The 16451-nt window shown below is 40.0% G+C and overlaps 1 protein-coding gene across 1 annotated transcript in view; it reads left to right on the top strand.

Annotated features, from left to right (window-relative positions):
* Window positions 1-16451, top strand: part of plcl1 (phospholipase C like 1) — a gene marked incomplete at its 5' end in the record, with an annotated part of 60883 nt that overhangs the window by 1081 nt on the left and 43351 nt on the right. The window lies entirely within an intron of this gene.

Raw genomic sequence — 16451 nt, 5'->3', positions numbered from 1 at the left:
GGAAATGAGTGTCACAGGCCTCTCACACCTGTGTCCTTCAAGGCCTTCACTCTGCTGCTTTTTTTTTTACGCACAGACACTCGAGCTGATAACGCGCTCGTTTCACATCGTCTGTCAAACGAGGAAAAAGAAAGAAAGAAAGAAAGAAGAAGAAAGAAGAAGCATCACATTTTAAATGTCACCAAACCTTTGTCCTTTAAAAAGTGGCCTCACCACATTCTCACATTCTCAGCTGATGGGACAACTGTGAAAGACGCCGTCTGTGTGTGTGTGTGTGTGTGTGTGTGTGTGTGTGTGTGTGTGTGTGTGTGTGTGTGTGTGTGTGTGTGTGTGTGTGTGTGTGTGTGTGTGTGTGTGTGTGTGTGTGTGTGTGTGTGACACCGGAAACATCAAACAGCACAAACCTGCAGTTAAACGATTAGTTTTGTCATAAAAGAATGAATTTGAATAATCTCGCTTTAAAGGGATACTTAAGTTAAGTTAAGGAGTTTTTTTTGGAATGTTGTCATATGAGTTATTGACACACACACTCACACACTCACACACACACACACTCACACACTCGTCCCCCACACCAAACCCCATAGAGAAAATCATCAATTTTAGCTCAAGCGGAAACAGGACACTGCTGGTCTACTGCTGCCTCGTGTGGCCACTTAATGTCACTGAGGTCAATCTGAACGACATATTTTTAAAGCCGAATTGACGAAATAAGACGTTTGAAGTTAGTGACGGAGGCAGCAGTGGATCAACGACTCCTGTGAACTCCTGTGTCGCTGTTATGTTAAAAAAATCGCCGCTTTTCTCTATGGGGTTTGGTGCAGGGGGGAGTCGTCGGTTTACCGAAGCGGCACAAACTTGCGTCTCTTTAATGATTTAACACCCTGGAAGTAAATTCTACGTGGAGCAGCGACTCCTCGAATGCACCTCGGTGTGAACGCCGTTTTTTTTTTCTTCGTAAAGTGACACTCGGGCGTCATCTTTTACTGTACGTGTTACAGGGTGAGGGTTCAGGCAGGAAGCAGCTTCGGGCTTCTCCGGCCTCACCTGTGCTCAGGTTGCAGGTCGGTGGACGCGGTGATGATGATGATGATGGTGGTGATGGTGGTGGTGGTGGTGAAGGATCATGTTTGGGGATCGTCCACCTTTCATGTCTTTGATATCTGCTGCTGTGGAGGCCACGCCTCCTCCTCCTCCTCCTGTGGTCGTATGTGTGTCAGCTCGCTCCTCTCTCTAACCACGTATTTATTATTAAGTACTTACAACGTCAAAGTACCTGCCAAAAGTGCGAGGCTTCAATTCTAACGTTTGCACAGGATAAAATATTCAATATAATTGAATATGGTGTTTGTAATTTACTTTGTTTGTACGTTGTTTTTGTTTGTTTTCAACGAAATGCTCCCATACTTTTGAAAACTTTCTCTGAAAAGAACCGTTTTCCCCTTAAAACACTCCATTACTTAGCAATATTGTGTCTCTAAAGGAATGCTAGTGTTCATGGAAACATTCGGCTAGCTTCTTTGGGTTTGTTTCCCTTAAAATACCCCATTACTTAAGTAAGTTTTGTCTCTAAACAAGATTAGTGTTTACACAAACTTTCAACTGGTTTTATTGATTTATTTCCCTTAAAATACTTTAATTACTTAAGTAGGTTACCTCACCAAAAAGAGCGCTACATTTAACTCGTTTTATTAGTTTATTTCCCTTAAAATATTCCATTACTTAAGTAAGTTTTGTCTCTCAAGAGAATGCTAGCATTTATGCTAACATTCAACTTGTTTCATTGGTTTATTTCCCTTGAAATAATCCATTACTTAAGTAATTTACCGCTCTAAAAAGAATGCTAGTGTTTATGCTAACATTCAACTTGTTTCATTGTTTTATTTCCCTTAAAATACTCCATTACTTAATAAGTTACCTCTCTAAAAAGAACGCTAGTATTTATGCTAACATTCAACTTGTTTCATTGGTTTATTTCCCTTAAAATAATCCATTACTTAAGTAATTTACCGCTGTAAAAAGAATGCTAGTATTTATGCTAATATTCAACTTGTTTCATTGGTTTATTTCCCTTGAAATACTACATTACTTAAGTAAGTTTTGTCTCTAAAGAACGCTAGTGTTTATGTAAACTTTCAACTCGTTTTATTGGTTTATTTCCCTTAAAATACTCCATTATTTAAGTAAGTTACCTCTCTAAAAAGAACGCTAGTATTTATGCTAACATTCAACGCGTTTATTTTCCGGTGAAATAATCCCATACTCACTCATCTTCTTCTTCTTCTTCATTATTATTAATGAATGCCGTAGTCCACAGTAGAAACTATACTGCCCCCAGCACTTCCTGTAGTGAACTGCAGTTCCAACTGAACTTTTATTTCTTTATCTATTAATAACGAGACACGTCAACGATGATGTCGCGTGACGTTTTTTTTTGATAAATGGCGGTTTATTTGTTAATCGCGGTGCCGAGGGTCACGTGACCACGTTTGATTCATGCTGTCATCACAGGGGAAGGTGGTGATGTGAGGGAAAGTGAACAGAGACGCCTTTGAGACCAGATCAGAGGAGCGATGTCACCGACAGGCGCGCGGTGCGAGGGGGGGGGTTAGCGGTGACAGTCGGCGCTCGGCATCGAACCGCCCGTAGCTCTGAGACACGTGACGGAACGTTAGTAACGGTGATTTATTCTGTAAGTGCAGAAACACCTCATGAAACGCTGGTGTTTTTCTAACGTGGTGGACGTGGTTCAGCACACGTTGTTCTAAAGTCCATCTATTTACAGCATAATCGGCCCCTTTAGCCTGTTGAACCGCCGCCGCGGCGCTTTTGTCAGAGCAGCAGGAGAAGGACGAGGGTTAAACAAACAAATGAATCCTGCACCGCACATGATTTGAAAAAATGCTAATTACGTGGTGGTTGTGTTCCTCTTTGTGTGTGTGTGTGTGTGACTATTGTGCGAGCTGGAACCAGAGCGCGCTGATCATCGCCGCGTTGATCCTGCTCCGACGCCCACAAACAAGCCGAGGGTCAAGTGTTCTCGCTGAGAGACAAAGTCCTGATGCTCATTCAGCCTCTCTCTGTCTGAAATATATGAATATAAACACATCGGTCGCTGTAAACTTACGTATACGTATAAAGTTGTGTGGTTTTTAAAAGCAACCAGAGCAGAGAATACAGCGTTAGCTCCTGCGCGTCTGCGCTAGCTGATGTTAAACATATGTGTTCCAGTTCTACTCAAACATTATAATTTCAATTTAAACTCCTTTTAAATTTGTCACAGTGACCGTATTCTGACCTCAGGCTCCAAATTGCAATTCAAGATGGCTGCTGCTAGCATAAAACTGTCATGTTTTTTTTTGCGTCCAGTTTAATAGCACACACTCTTACTGTTGTCTTTGAACGTGTCGCTATGGTGTTGAAATGTGTTTGGACTAGATTAGCTTGCTAGTTAGCAAACATAGCTTGCTTGTTTGTATTCAGCACGGCAGGGCTAATGCTACGTTTGCCGCTCATTCGGCCTCTCGATCTCTTTATTTTATATATTTTAAAGTGTTTATTTACAGTCAGTTAATATAGACTACATGTAAATATAAAGCAGTGTGGTTTTTAAACAGGACGAGAGCAGAGAATACAGCGTTAGCTCCTGTGAGAAAATGTGAAAGTTTTGCTGTCATTAGCGACATGTCCGAGCTAGCTGATGTTAAAAGTGAATTCCGGTTTTACTTAAACATCTTCATCACAATCAGTGGGATTTGGAATTATAAGTAGATTTTGGAATTTTAAGTAGATTTTGGAATTTTGAGTAGATTTTGGAATTATAAGTAGATTTTGGAATTTTGAGTAGATTTTGGAATTGTAAGTAGATTTTGGAATTATAAGTAGATTTTGGAATTTTAAGTAGATTTTGGAATTTTGAGTAGATTTTGGAATTATAAGTAGATTTTGGAATTTTGAGTAGATTTTGGAATTTTAAGTAGATTTTGGAATTTTAAGTAGATTTTGGAATTTTGAGTAGATTTTGGAATTTTAAGTAGATTTTGGAATATAAGTAGATTTTGGAATTTTAAGTAGATTTTGGAATTTTGAGTAGATTTTGGAATTTTAAGTAGATTTTGGAATTATAAATAGATTTTAGAATTTTGAGTAGATTTTTGAATTATAAGTAGATTTTGGAATTTTGAGGAGATTTTGGAATTTTAAGTAGATTTTGGAATTATAATTCCAAAAACTACCCATAGTTCCCAAAACTACTTAAAAGTTCCAAATTCTACTTATAATTCCAAAAACTACTTATAGTTCCAAAAACTACTTAAAAGTTCCAAATTCTACTTATAATTCCAAAAACTACCTATAATTCCAAAAACTACTTATAGTTCCCAGAACTAATTAAAGTTCCAAATTCTTCTTATAATTCCAAAACCTACTTAAAAGTTCCAAAAGTCAATAAATACCATATTTGAACTTAGTCACGTAGGCAGCAGTGGATCAACAACTGTGTGTGCTGTGATGTTAAAATCACTGATTTTCTGAATGGACTTTGGCTCAGAAGAGAGAGAGAAACTCGAGTTTCCCGTCAGAGACGTCGGTCTCACCGCGAGATAAAGCAGCAAACATCGGCACATTGTGCTGTTCACGTTAAAGAGCGTCAGAACCTCATAAAACAACCCTTCAAAAACATCCCATCCAACGCTCGGGAAAATCAAAACTTATCGTGATAAAAAACGCTGGACTTTTCCTCGGCGCTGCTGAGCTCTCAGGGTTCACCAGGAGGCCTTTCCCCCCCAAAGCCAAAGCACATATCATTGTTTTCTTATTAAACCGGAGGAGAACGAGGAGTTATTTCTGGCTTACAGAGGTCAGGAGGTGAGAGACTGCTGCTGCAGCTCCAGGAGAAGACATGATGACAAACTCTCTCCTCCACCCATGAATGAATGAATCGTCGTGGTTGGTTTCGTCCAATTAGGTTTAACTGTAGATCCCAGAAGGTTTAATGTATGGACGGACGTGTCAAGCTGTGTCTTTAAAGTCCTCAAGGTTCTCTGAACGCTTGCATCTTCCACGTGGCTCTGGTCTCTAGATCTCCAACGTAGGACTATCTTCACGCTTAAGCATACCGAGACGTTTTGGACAAAGCTCGGCTTCAAAAGTTTTGTGGCAACGGTTTGGGCCCGAAAGTCCCGTTTCCATTCCGACATGACAACACGAGTGTCCCAGTGGACAGAGCAAGGACTTTAATCAAGACATGCTTTGAGGTTTGCTGTGGAAGAACTTGACCTCAACCTTCTCAACCTTCTCGTCCAACATCGATGCTCTACGGAGTGACTGGACACAAATCCGCTCGACAGGAAACAGGAATGTCTTCCAAGAAGAGTGGACTGTTACTATGAGTCCTTGTTGGGGTGTAATGGTCAGGCGTCCAAATACTGTTAGTCCACATAGTGCTAGCTAGAAATGGCTTCTGTCGGGGAGGACTTCTCGCCGCCATTGGCGTTAACCGGGGTTAGGGTTAGCCTAACCCTGCTTCTTTAGCCTAACCTAGGGTTAGACAAACCCTAGCCTAACCCAGGGTTAGACAAACCCTAGCCTAACCCTGCTACCTTAGCCTAACCCTAACCCTGCTTCCTCTGGGGCTAGGGTTAGCCTCACCCTGCTACCTCTAGGGTTAGCCTCACCCTGCTTCCTTAGCCTAACCTAGGGTTAGCCTAACCCTAGCCTAACCCTGCTCCCTCTGGGGTTAGGGTTTGCCTAACCCTGCTTCCTCTAGGGTTAGGGTTAGCCTCACCCTGCTTCCTTAGCCTAACCTAGGGTTAGCCTAACCCTAGCCTGACCCTGCTTCCTCTGGTGTTAGGGTTTGCCTAACCCTGCTTCCTCTAGGGTTAGGGTTAGCCTCACCCTGCTTTCTTAGCCTAACCCTAGCCTAACCCTGCTTCCTCTGGGGTTAGACAGGGCAGTTGATAAAAACTCAGTGTCAGTGTTTGCTTCACTTTCTGCTTCCTCTAGGGTTAGGCAAACCCTAACCCTAGAGGAATCAGAAAGTGATGTTTCTGAGGACAAGGACATGTAACCCTAACCCAGCCACTGGGAGGCCATGTCCAGTGGTCTCCTAGTGTCGGTTGCATCGGGAAGATAATCAAATATGCAGATGACTGTCAACAGTTGGGTGATACCGGGTCATTCAAGGGTCATTTACAAAGAATCACGAGTGTGAAGCAAGACGTTGAAGATGTGACGTTTGAACGTCGGCCGTCAGCCGGACGAGGCGGTGAGGCGGAGTGTTTCCAGGAGGATCGGAGCAGACTTTAACGGACTTAATGCTGGCGAAGGGGATTAGGACGCGTTAGGGTAGGTGTGGGGTTAACGAGAGGAACGTGGAAGAGACGGATGGTCGTGGACGCCCAAGGTCGGATTATGTTTTGAAGTGATAGAGACGAGCGAGGAGAAACATGAGCGTCCGAGTGGATTTGAGGGCAGAGGAAAGTCTTGAAATTCTTAAGGACGATTGTTGTTTTGATAATGTAAGGTTTTATTTGAGATATTTGAGCTCAGGAGGTTCATTGTCACAGGTTTCCTGACAGAGCGAGAAAGAGTTTGAACACGTCCTCAAACTTCATCACCTGAATGTTCTGGACCATCTCCCGCTGCCTTCATCATCATCATCATCATCATCATCATCATCGTCCAATGACAAACTCCGGAAAACGTCCGGACACACGAGTGCAGACGCTTTGACGAAGAGCAGAGACGGAGGATGAGTTTTTATCGACTGTAAAAAAAAAGTTAGTTTGACGAAACTGAAGCTGAAAACACGACGAAAAACAACTGCAAAGACGCACAAAATCTTCATAAAACTCAACCGTGCGACGGTTTACAGACTAAACAACGACCGCCCTAATCCACCACACGTGTGTGTGTGTGTGTGTGTGTGTGGGCGTCTCAGACACATGTCGGTGTGTTGTTGTAGTAACCGGAGTCGTGCAGAAGCCAAACCTCACCCACTCACTCACTCACATTTCCACTGGTAACCTCAAACAAATTCCCCTGGAAATGAGAAAGTGTGTTTGGTTTTTAACGTCACGCTCCGTCCCGACACAAACACACGGTCAGAGTGAGAACTGTGTGCGTTTGCTGCGTGTTTTGACTCATGATCATGAGCAAAAAAAAAAAAAGGCATAATCCACGACACAGCTAATCTGACGAGGATACTGAAATGTGACGTCAACAGAGAGAGTCGTCACTGAAAGACTTAAAAATACTACTTAGAATTATATAAGTAGAATTTGGAACTTTTAAGTAGTTTTGGGAACTATGAGTAGTTTTTGGAATTATGAGTAGAATTTGGAACTTTAAGTATATTTTTGGAATTTTAAGTAGAATTTGGAACTTTTAAGTAGTTTTGGGAACTATGAGTAGTTTTTGGAATTATAAGTGGAATTTGGAACTTTAAGTATATTTTTGGAATTTTAAGTAGAATTTGGAACTTTTAAGTAGAATTTGGAACTTTAAGTATATTTTTGGAATTTTAAGTAGAATTTGGAACTTTTAAGTAGTTCTTGGAAGTATAAGTAGTTTTTGGAATTATGAGTAGAATTTGGAACATTTAAGTAGTTTTGGGAACTATAAGTAGTTTTTTGAATTATAAGTAGAATTTGGAACTTTAAGTATATTTTTGGAATTTTAAGTAGAATTTGGAACTTTTAAGTAGTTTTGGGAACTATGAGTAGTTTTTGGAATTATAAGTGGAATTTGGAACTTTTAAGTAGTTCTTGGAAGTATAAGTAGTTTTTGGAATTATAAGTAGAATTTGGAACTTTAAGTATATTTTTGGAATTTTAAGTAGAATTTGGAACTTTTAAGTAGTTTTGGGAACTATACGTATAATTTGGAATTATAAGTAGAATTTGGAACTTTTAAGTAGTTTTGGGAACTATACGTATAATTTGTAATTATAAGTAGAATTTGGAACTTTTAAGTAGTTTTGGGAACTATATGTATAATTTGGAATTATAAATAGATTTTGGAACTTTAAGTAGTTTTGGGAACTATATGTATAATTTGGAATTATAAATAGATTTTGGAAATATAAGTACATTTTGGAATTAAAGTAAGTACAAATTGGAACTATACGAAGGATTTGTAAGTCTTTTAAGAGCAGGAACTAAAAAACACACACCAGGTACTAAAGTTCTATCACTGATGGAGAAGTTGTTAAATTCGAGTAAAAATCCAACAGATTTCTGCTTTATTATAAATCCTTTAGTTTCATCTCACATTGTTTTCCCCTCGTGAGTGAGTGATTTCAAATATGGTGTTTATTGACTTCTGTGTTTAAAATCCTTCTCTTAGATTGACCTCAGTGACACAAAGTGACCACACGAGGCAGCAGTGGACCAGCAGCTCCTGTGATTTTCTCTATGGGGTTTGGTGTGGGGAGAGTTTACAAACTTTGTGAAGATAAAGACGTGAAAAATGTTCTTCAGACTTCGCAGACTTAAGGTGTTGCTGATTTTATGAGGTGATTTGTTTGGAAAGTGGCTTCACAAATCGTTCACGTTAAAGATGCAGCCACATATTTTCACACCTTCAAACTCAACCTCCTACATTTTTTCACAATTTCAACACTAAAAAAGCCTTGGCTTGTTTCAGGGAATCTTGCTGCCAATCTCTATCTTTTTATGGTATTTGTACTTGTATAATTTTGGAAGTAGTAGTAGAATTTGGAACTTTAAGTAGTTTTGGGAATGATAAGTAGAATTTGGAACTTTACGTAGTTTGGAGAATTATAAGTGGTTTTGGGAACTATAAGTCGAATTAGGTTATAAGTATATTTTGGAAGTTTAAGAAGATTTTGGAAGTTGAAGTATGTTTTTGGAATTTTTTAGTAGATTTTGGAACTATAAGTTGATTTTGGAAGTTTAAGGATGTTTTTGGAATTTTTAGTAGATTTTGGAAGTTTAAGGATGTTTTGGAATTTTAAGTAGTTTTGGGAACTATAAGTAGATTTTGGAACTTTAAGTAGTTTTGGGAACTTTAAGTAGATTTTGGAATTATAAGTAGATTTCGGAACTTTAAGTAGAATTTGGAACTTTAAGTAGAATTTGGGAACTTTAAGTAGAATTTGGAACTTTAAGTAGAATTTGGAACTTTCAGAAGATTTTTAAACTTTAAGTACATTTTGGAATTATAACTACAAATTGGAACTAATAGGATAGGAAAGTAGGATTTTTAGAGCCTTTTAAGAGCAGGAACTAAAAAAAAGACACCAGGTACTAAAGTTCTATCACATTGTTTTCCTCTTGTGCGCTTGTTCGAGTGAGTGAGTGAGTGAGTGAGTGAGTGAGTGAGTGAGCGAGTGAGTGAGTGAGTGAGTGAGTGGAGGACGATCTCCCAGCGGCTGCTTTGTCGCGTATTAGCAGTTAATCTCAATCAAGTTCAACACATTAGGGTCAGGCTGTGAGATTAATTTCCTCCGTCGCAAAACCGGCGGCAATTAGCCCACGGCGTTTAGTGTGTAACAGGCCGGAAGGCACGCACGCACGCACACACACACAACCGCACACACACACGCACACACAGACGGATGGACAGGTTTTCCAGGATGAGGCTCAGGGGACAGACATCATGGTCGGATGTTTGTGTGACAGCTCTGTGAGTCGCCTCACTGCTCTGCTCAGTGTTCACTGTCAGTGCTGTCACTCACACCTTTAGTGAGTCGTGTATGTATACACGTATATATGTATATGTATATGTATATATAAGGAAATATTTCACAATAAAAGCCTAGCGTAGCAAATGAGTTGAGGGAATTCAAAAGCGCGTGCTTTTACTTTGAAACAGTAGAATCTCTCCTCTCCAGAATGTAAATATATATATCAGACTTTTATTTTTTTTGTTTTGAATCATATTTTATTTTGGTGACGTCCCCCCCCCGTCCCCCCCCCCGCAGCTGTGGACCACAGATCTGTCCATGTATTTGTTGAGATTATCTCCATCCAGTTTTGTCTGAATAAAACGAGTTCGGTTCCAGATCCTGTCTCCAACCGACCCCGGGTTTTCAATCTCTCTTTGTTTAAATAAACGTTAAATGACCGATTCATTCATTTCCCTCCTTTTCCTGCACTCGGCACCACTCTGATGTCTTTTCTTCTTCTTCTTCTTCTCTTTTTTTTTGCTTTTATTCTTCCCTGTGCGACTCCTGCTGAGCCGACGACTCGACAATGACTTGATTGCAGCGAAAAAAGAACACAAAACCCTGGCAACTGTTCAAGAGTAATGACAACGTGTGTGTTTGTGTGTGTGTGTGTGTGTGTGTGTGTGTGAGTCACCCACTCACTCACTGAGCTCCCTCTGTCTCCCAGTATCACTGTGTTACTGGTGCCACGTCCGCCACATCCTCACAGCTGCTGCAACAACAAAGCTCACAATGACACACATTTGTCATTGATTTCCTTTAATAAATGAATAAACTATACGGTCACTCGCTAAAATAACTGGATTGGAAATCGGAAACAATATTTGTGATATTGGTATTGAATCTTACATAAAAAAAAAACAGTATCTGTAAGTTCTGTTAGCAACTTCCTGTACGCAGTTTTTTTTTTTTTTTCACGGATCAGTCTGAATTTTTCGCCATGTGTACGCCGTCACCCGACTATGCTCCCATTCAATTTTGGATGGAATCGCCCCACGGATGACGTCACAAAACACGATCAAACTTTCAAGAAGTCCCCATTCTCTTACAATGGGCAAAAGTGGACTAAACCATGTCACATTTAAATAGCCGTCAAATCTGTAATCTGGATCAGATCTGGACGAAACTTACTGTGATTATAGAGAGTCTGATCCTGCACATGTATACCAAATTTTGTCAAAATTTGAGTTTTTAACTTTTGACAGACTTGATTTATTTTTACCATTGAATCAGTTGGGATGTGAATATCTCAGTGACATCTTGTTTTATAATGGGCAAAACTGTGAAACAAACTTAAATATCTCTGTCAAAATTTATCGGATTTGAACGTAATTTGGTGTGTGTATGTAGGGTCAGACACTCTACTAACAGACTCAATTTAATCCAGATTTAATCCAGATTAAGGCGGCCATTTTGGATCAAACTCAAAATCGTAGTGTTGTATTTGTTTAACGATAACGTCTTCAAATTCGGTGAGGTCGGCCTGGACAAGATACGGATTCAAATCTGTGCGAGAGCTTCACTAAATGTTACACGATGCGGGCGCTAGGGGGCGCCGAAGTTGCAGATAATTCAGGGGACTCAGTTTTACGGTTAGAAGGTCCGAAAAATTGATTGATTTCTTTGAAGGATTTTTGAGAAACTGATGCTCTCGTGGGTTTTTTTTTTTTTAAAGTGAAGAAGACGACGCAGTGTTTACGTCTGTGGTTAGAGTCGTTCAAAAACCGCCGTGACCTTCGGCATCAAGGTCGTGCTGGGAGTTTTGAAAAACACCACGAGCATGAAGGCAGATTTCACCTCATTTGAATAAACCAGAAATTCACAGTAGCTGCTGCCAGGAGAGTGGGAGGGAGGGGGGGGGGTAAAGAGGGCGCACGGCATCATTTTTATCCGCAAATCACTTCCTGTTGTAACAGCCACTCTCACCCCACACACACACACACACACACAGCTGTCATGGCTTCCTCTCGCCATCGCTGCCTTCTTTCAGTTTCATCTCTGAAGAGGACAGAGATGAGGAAGAGGAGGAGGAGGAAGAGGAGAGAGAGAGAGTATGAGGATGTGTGTTTCGGTTCACATATGTGAATCATACTGAAGTATATTCACAATTAAATCATTAAAAACGTTGTTTATTGTTCAACGGTCAGGGTTAAAGGTCAGGGTTAAGGGTCAGGGTTAGGGTAAGGGGACGAGGTCATGCATTATTTTTAGTTTCTGAGGCCTCTGGTCAGGACCAGTATAGTCCTCATGGAGACCAAGACCTGGTCCTAATGAGGCAGAACCAGATTTTTGAGGAACTGGTTAAACACGAGGGCAAATAATTTGAAGGTTTTGTTGATTTTGTCGACGTGAATGCGAGAGTCCTGAGAAGAACAGCTGTACAAACCTGTGTGTGTGTGTGTGTTCTTGTACTTGAGGCATACTGAGGACCAGTGAGGGGGGTTTTTAACCAACAAAGTGAGGTCATTTTTACGAAGTGGGGACATTTTGGCTGGTCCTCACTTTGTTTTCTTTGAAATCACTTCCTTAGATTTTAAACATGATATACTTTAGGTTTTTTTAACAGAGATCCTGAATTTAGTGGAAAAAAAACAAAACAAAAAAAACAGCTCCACCTGCAGACATTTTATGGTACTGCACTCAGTAGTTTTTTTTATACATGTCATTCATGAAGTATATATTTGTAATAATGTTGATTTATAAAGTGGAAATGCTGGTCCTCAGTGTGCAGCAAGTACAAGAGTGTGTGTGTGTGTATTCTTGTACTTGAGGCATACTGAGGACCAGTGAGGGGGTTTTTAACCAACAAAGTGAGGTCATTTTTACGAAGTTGGGACATTTTGGCCGGTCCTCACTTTGTTTTAATTGAAATCACTTCCTTAGATTTTAAACATGACATACTACTACTACTGTTTTAACAGAGGTCCTGAATTTGGTACAAAAACCCGGTTCCACCTGCAGACATTTTATGGTACTGCACTCTGTAGTTTTTTTTTTTATAGATGTCATTCAAGAAGTAGATATTTGTAATTGTGTTGATTTATAAAGTGGAAATGCTGTGTGTGTGTGTGTGTGTTCGTGTGTGTGTGAGAGAGAGAGAGAGTGTGTAGGGGTGTGTGTGTGTGTGTGTGTGTGGGGGGCGTTCACGATGGGAGGGAAATCTCCAGAGACAGCATGTTAGGTTGTTTCTCTGTTTTGGACGTCAGCCTAGAGGGGGCAACGCGCACACACACACACACACACACACACACACACACACACACACACACACACACACACACACACACACACACACACACACAGATCCTGAATGATTTGCTTGTGTGATTCCCTCCTCCTCCTCTTCCTCCTCTTCCTCCTCCTCACAGACGTGGTGGTCTGCTCTGTTTTCACACCTCTGCTCTGAACTGGAGTGAAACCAGAACTCTCAGGTTCTTCTCTGCCGTTTTTCCCTCAAATATTTGAAAACCAGAGTCTGATTTCTAACCAATAATAACCCTCTTCTTCTTCTTCTTCTTCTTCTTCATCGTTATCTTCGCCAGGAGAAGTTTTGTAGATTTGTTAAAAGTTCCTCACAAAACAGCGACGTAGTGACTCGTCACCGGTGAACATCTGCGTCCTGTTTGGAGACGCGTTTTATTTTTTACGATCAAACGCCAATAATGTCGCGTCATAACTGTGTTGTTGTTGTTGTTGACGCGGGATTAAAAACTAAACAAAAACACTTAAATTGTAATAATCTCCTTTAAAAAATAACGTTCTAACGCTGATTGACTTTTGCGTTCAAACGAGCTTTTGTACCCGGAAGCTAAAGTGTGTCACTTTGTGCCAAAGTCCATTGAGAAAAGCAGGGATTTTAGCCTCACAGAACACTTTAACACAGAGCTTTAACCGGGTGACGCCGTCGTCTCTTATCTCTGTGAGATTTTATCGCTCACTACAGGAATGTGACTCATGATGTTATCGTGACGTGGACACGACTTTTTTGTGTTTTATGGATCAGAGTTCATCTGCAGCTAAAACCTGATCGGCCACACTGTGACCTTTAAAAACACACACACAGTTCAGGTCAATCTGGATTTAAACCACAGATTAAACCAGTTTAAAGGTTAAAATCCTCCTCACTCTGTATTTGTTGAACATCCTTTGTTTTTAGCATCATTAGCATCTTGTCTCCTCTTTAGCATTGTTACCATCTTGTGTCTTGTCTTTAGCATCTTTAGGATCTTGACTCTTTTGTAGCATCGTTGGTATCTTGTATTTTCTTTAGCATCTTCTCTTTTTTTAGCTTCTTTAGCATCTTATTTACTCTTTAGCATCTTTTTTAAGCACATTTAGCTTAGTTAGCATCTGTACTCTTCTTTAGCTTCTTGTATTTTCTTTAGCAGCGTGTCTTTTTTTTAGCATCTCGTCTTTTCTCTCGCATCTCTGCATTTTAGCATCTTCGCTCTTCTTTAGCATCCTGTGTTTTCTATAGCGTCTTCTCTCTTTTTTTAACATCCTGTCTCTTTTGTAGCATCTTTGTTCTTAGCATCTTATCTACCCTTTAGCATCTTTGAAATGTTTAAGCATCTTGTGTTTTATTTAGCATATTGTCTCTTTTTTAAGCATCTTTAGCATCTTTACTCTTCTTTAGCCTCTTCTCTTTTTAGCATTGTTGGTATCTTGTATTTTCTTTCTCATCTCTACACTTTAGCATCTTCGCTGTTCTTTAGCATCCGGTGTTTTCTATAGCGTCTTCTCTCTTTTTTAGCACCTTGTCTCTTTTGTAGCATCTTTGCTCCTCTTTAGCATCTTATCTACCCTTTTGCATTTTTTTTAATTTTTAAGCATCGTGTGTTTTTTGAGCATCTTTTCTACTCTTCCTTAGCATCTTCTCTGTTTTAGCATCTTATCTACTCTTTAGCATCTTTACTCTTCTTTAGCATCTTCTCTTTTTTTTAGCATCATTGGTATCCGCTCTTTTCTTTAGCATCTTCTCTTTTTTCCAGCATCTTAAGCATCTTATTGACTCTTTAGCATCTTCACTCTTCTCTAGCAGCTTCTCTTTTTTAGCATCTTATGTTCTCTTTAGCATCTTCTCTTTTTTAGCATCTTTACTCTTATTTAGCATCTTCTCTTTTTTTAGCATCATTGGTATCTTCTCTTTTTTTAGCATCTTCTCTTTTTTAGCATTGTTAGCATCTTATCTACTCTTTAGCATCTTCTTCTTTTTCTTTTTAGCATTGTTAGCATCCTATCTACACTTTAGCATCTTCTCTTTTTTTAAAGAATTGTTAGCATCTTCTCTTCTCTTTCCCTGCTCTCTTCATTAGCGCACCCTCTCTTCGTTATTCAAAAAACCACAATCGTTTTTTTTTTTTTTTTTTTTTGTTGAATCAGTGACGTTGATGTTTCCGGTGAATCGGTGCTTGATTCAAAGTCACTCTTGTCCTCGCTGTCTCGCTCTTATCTTGTGCAGCGGTGATGCATCGGTGCACATGTTGCTTCACAAAGCCTCTGGGTGTGTCTTTATTTACCACACAACTCTCTTCCTGTTTGTTTTTCCTCATTAAAAGTCTATTAGACTGAACTCACTCACAGTAGTATCATCACGTGTGTGTGTGTGGGGGTGTGTGTGTGTGTGTGTGTGTAGACACACAGGGCATGTTTCAGCTCTTCCACAGAGCAGGAATGCTGTGCAGCTGCCAGACACACACACACACACACACACACACACACACACACACACACACACACACACACACACACACACACACACACACACACACACACACACACACCTGTTGCCATGGAAACCACATTACAATACCCACCATGACAGCCCCCCCCCCCTTCCTCTAATCCCAGTCCTCCACTGTTTTGGAAACCCTTGAATCATTTGTGCGGATTTTTTTTTTGTTTGTTTTTTTTAAACTTTGATTTCAAACAAATCCTCACATTTGTTTGAAATCAAACTGAACCAAATAAACAGCTGCACTATAAACACGCTGTGTTTACAGCTGCGATGGTGAAGGATGTGGCGATGTTGACGTTTCCCACTCTTTATATTTGACCACATGTTTGTTTTGATAAGCAGCGATGCGTTCAAGTGCACATGGAAATAAACCAGAACTCTGGTGTTGAAAATGGACTTAGATTCTCAAGAAGAAGATATTTGATGTTTTGTGAATAATTTACAGTTTGTTCTTGCTTTTCTTTGGAATAACAAAGAAGAATTTTACAATAACACTCAAAACAATCTTCTTTCAGGCCTCATCTGCTCTATAGCGCCCTCTTTTTTAACATCTGTATTCTTTTTAGCATCTTGAGCATAGTTACTTGAACAGTTAGCTGAGCACAGTTACCTGAACATAGTTACCTGAACACACCTGAACACATTTACGTGAACACATTTACCTGAACACAGTTACCTGAACACAGTTACCTGAACATAGTTACCTGAACACACCTGAACACATTTACGTGAACACATTTACCTGAACACAGTTACCTGAACACAGTTACCTGAACACAGTTACCTGAACACAGTTACCTGAACACAGTTACCTGAACACAGTTAGCTGAGAACAGTTAGCTGAACACATTTACCTGAACACATCTGGACACAGTTACCTGAACACAACTGAGCACAGTTACCTGAACACAGTTACCTGAACACACCTGAGCACAGTTACCTGAACACACCTGAGCACAGTTACCTGAACACAGTTACCTGAACACAGTTAGCTGAGAACAGTTAGCTGAACACAGTTACCTG

Source organism: Microchirus variegatus, assembly GCF_963457635.1.
Source record: "Microchirus variegatus genome assembly, chromosome: 16".
NCBI classification, from domain to species: Eukaryota; Metazoa; Chordata; class Actinopteri; order Pleuronectiformes; family Soleidae; genus Microchirus; species Microchirus variegatus.
The sequence above is the reverse complement of the archived record's forward strand: the minus strand, read 5'-3'. Positions and strand labels throughout refer to the sequence as shown.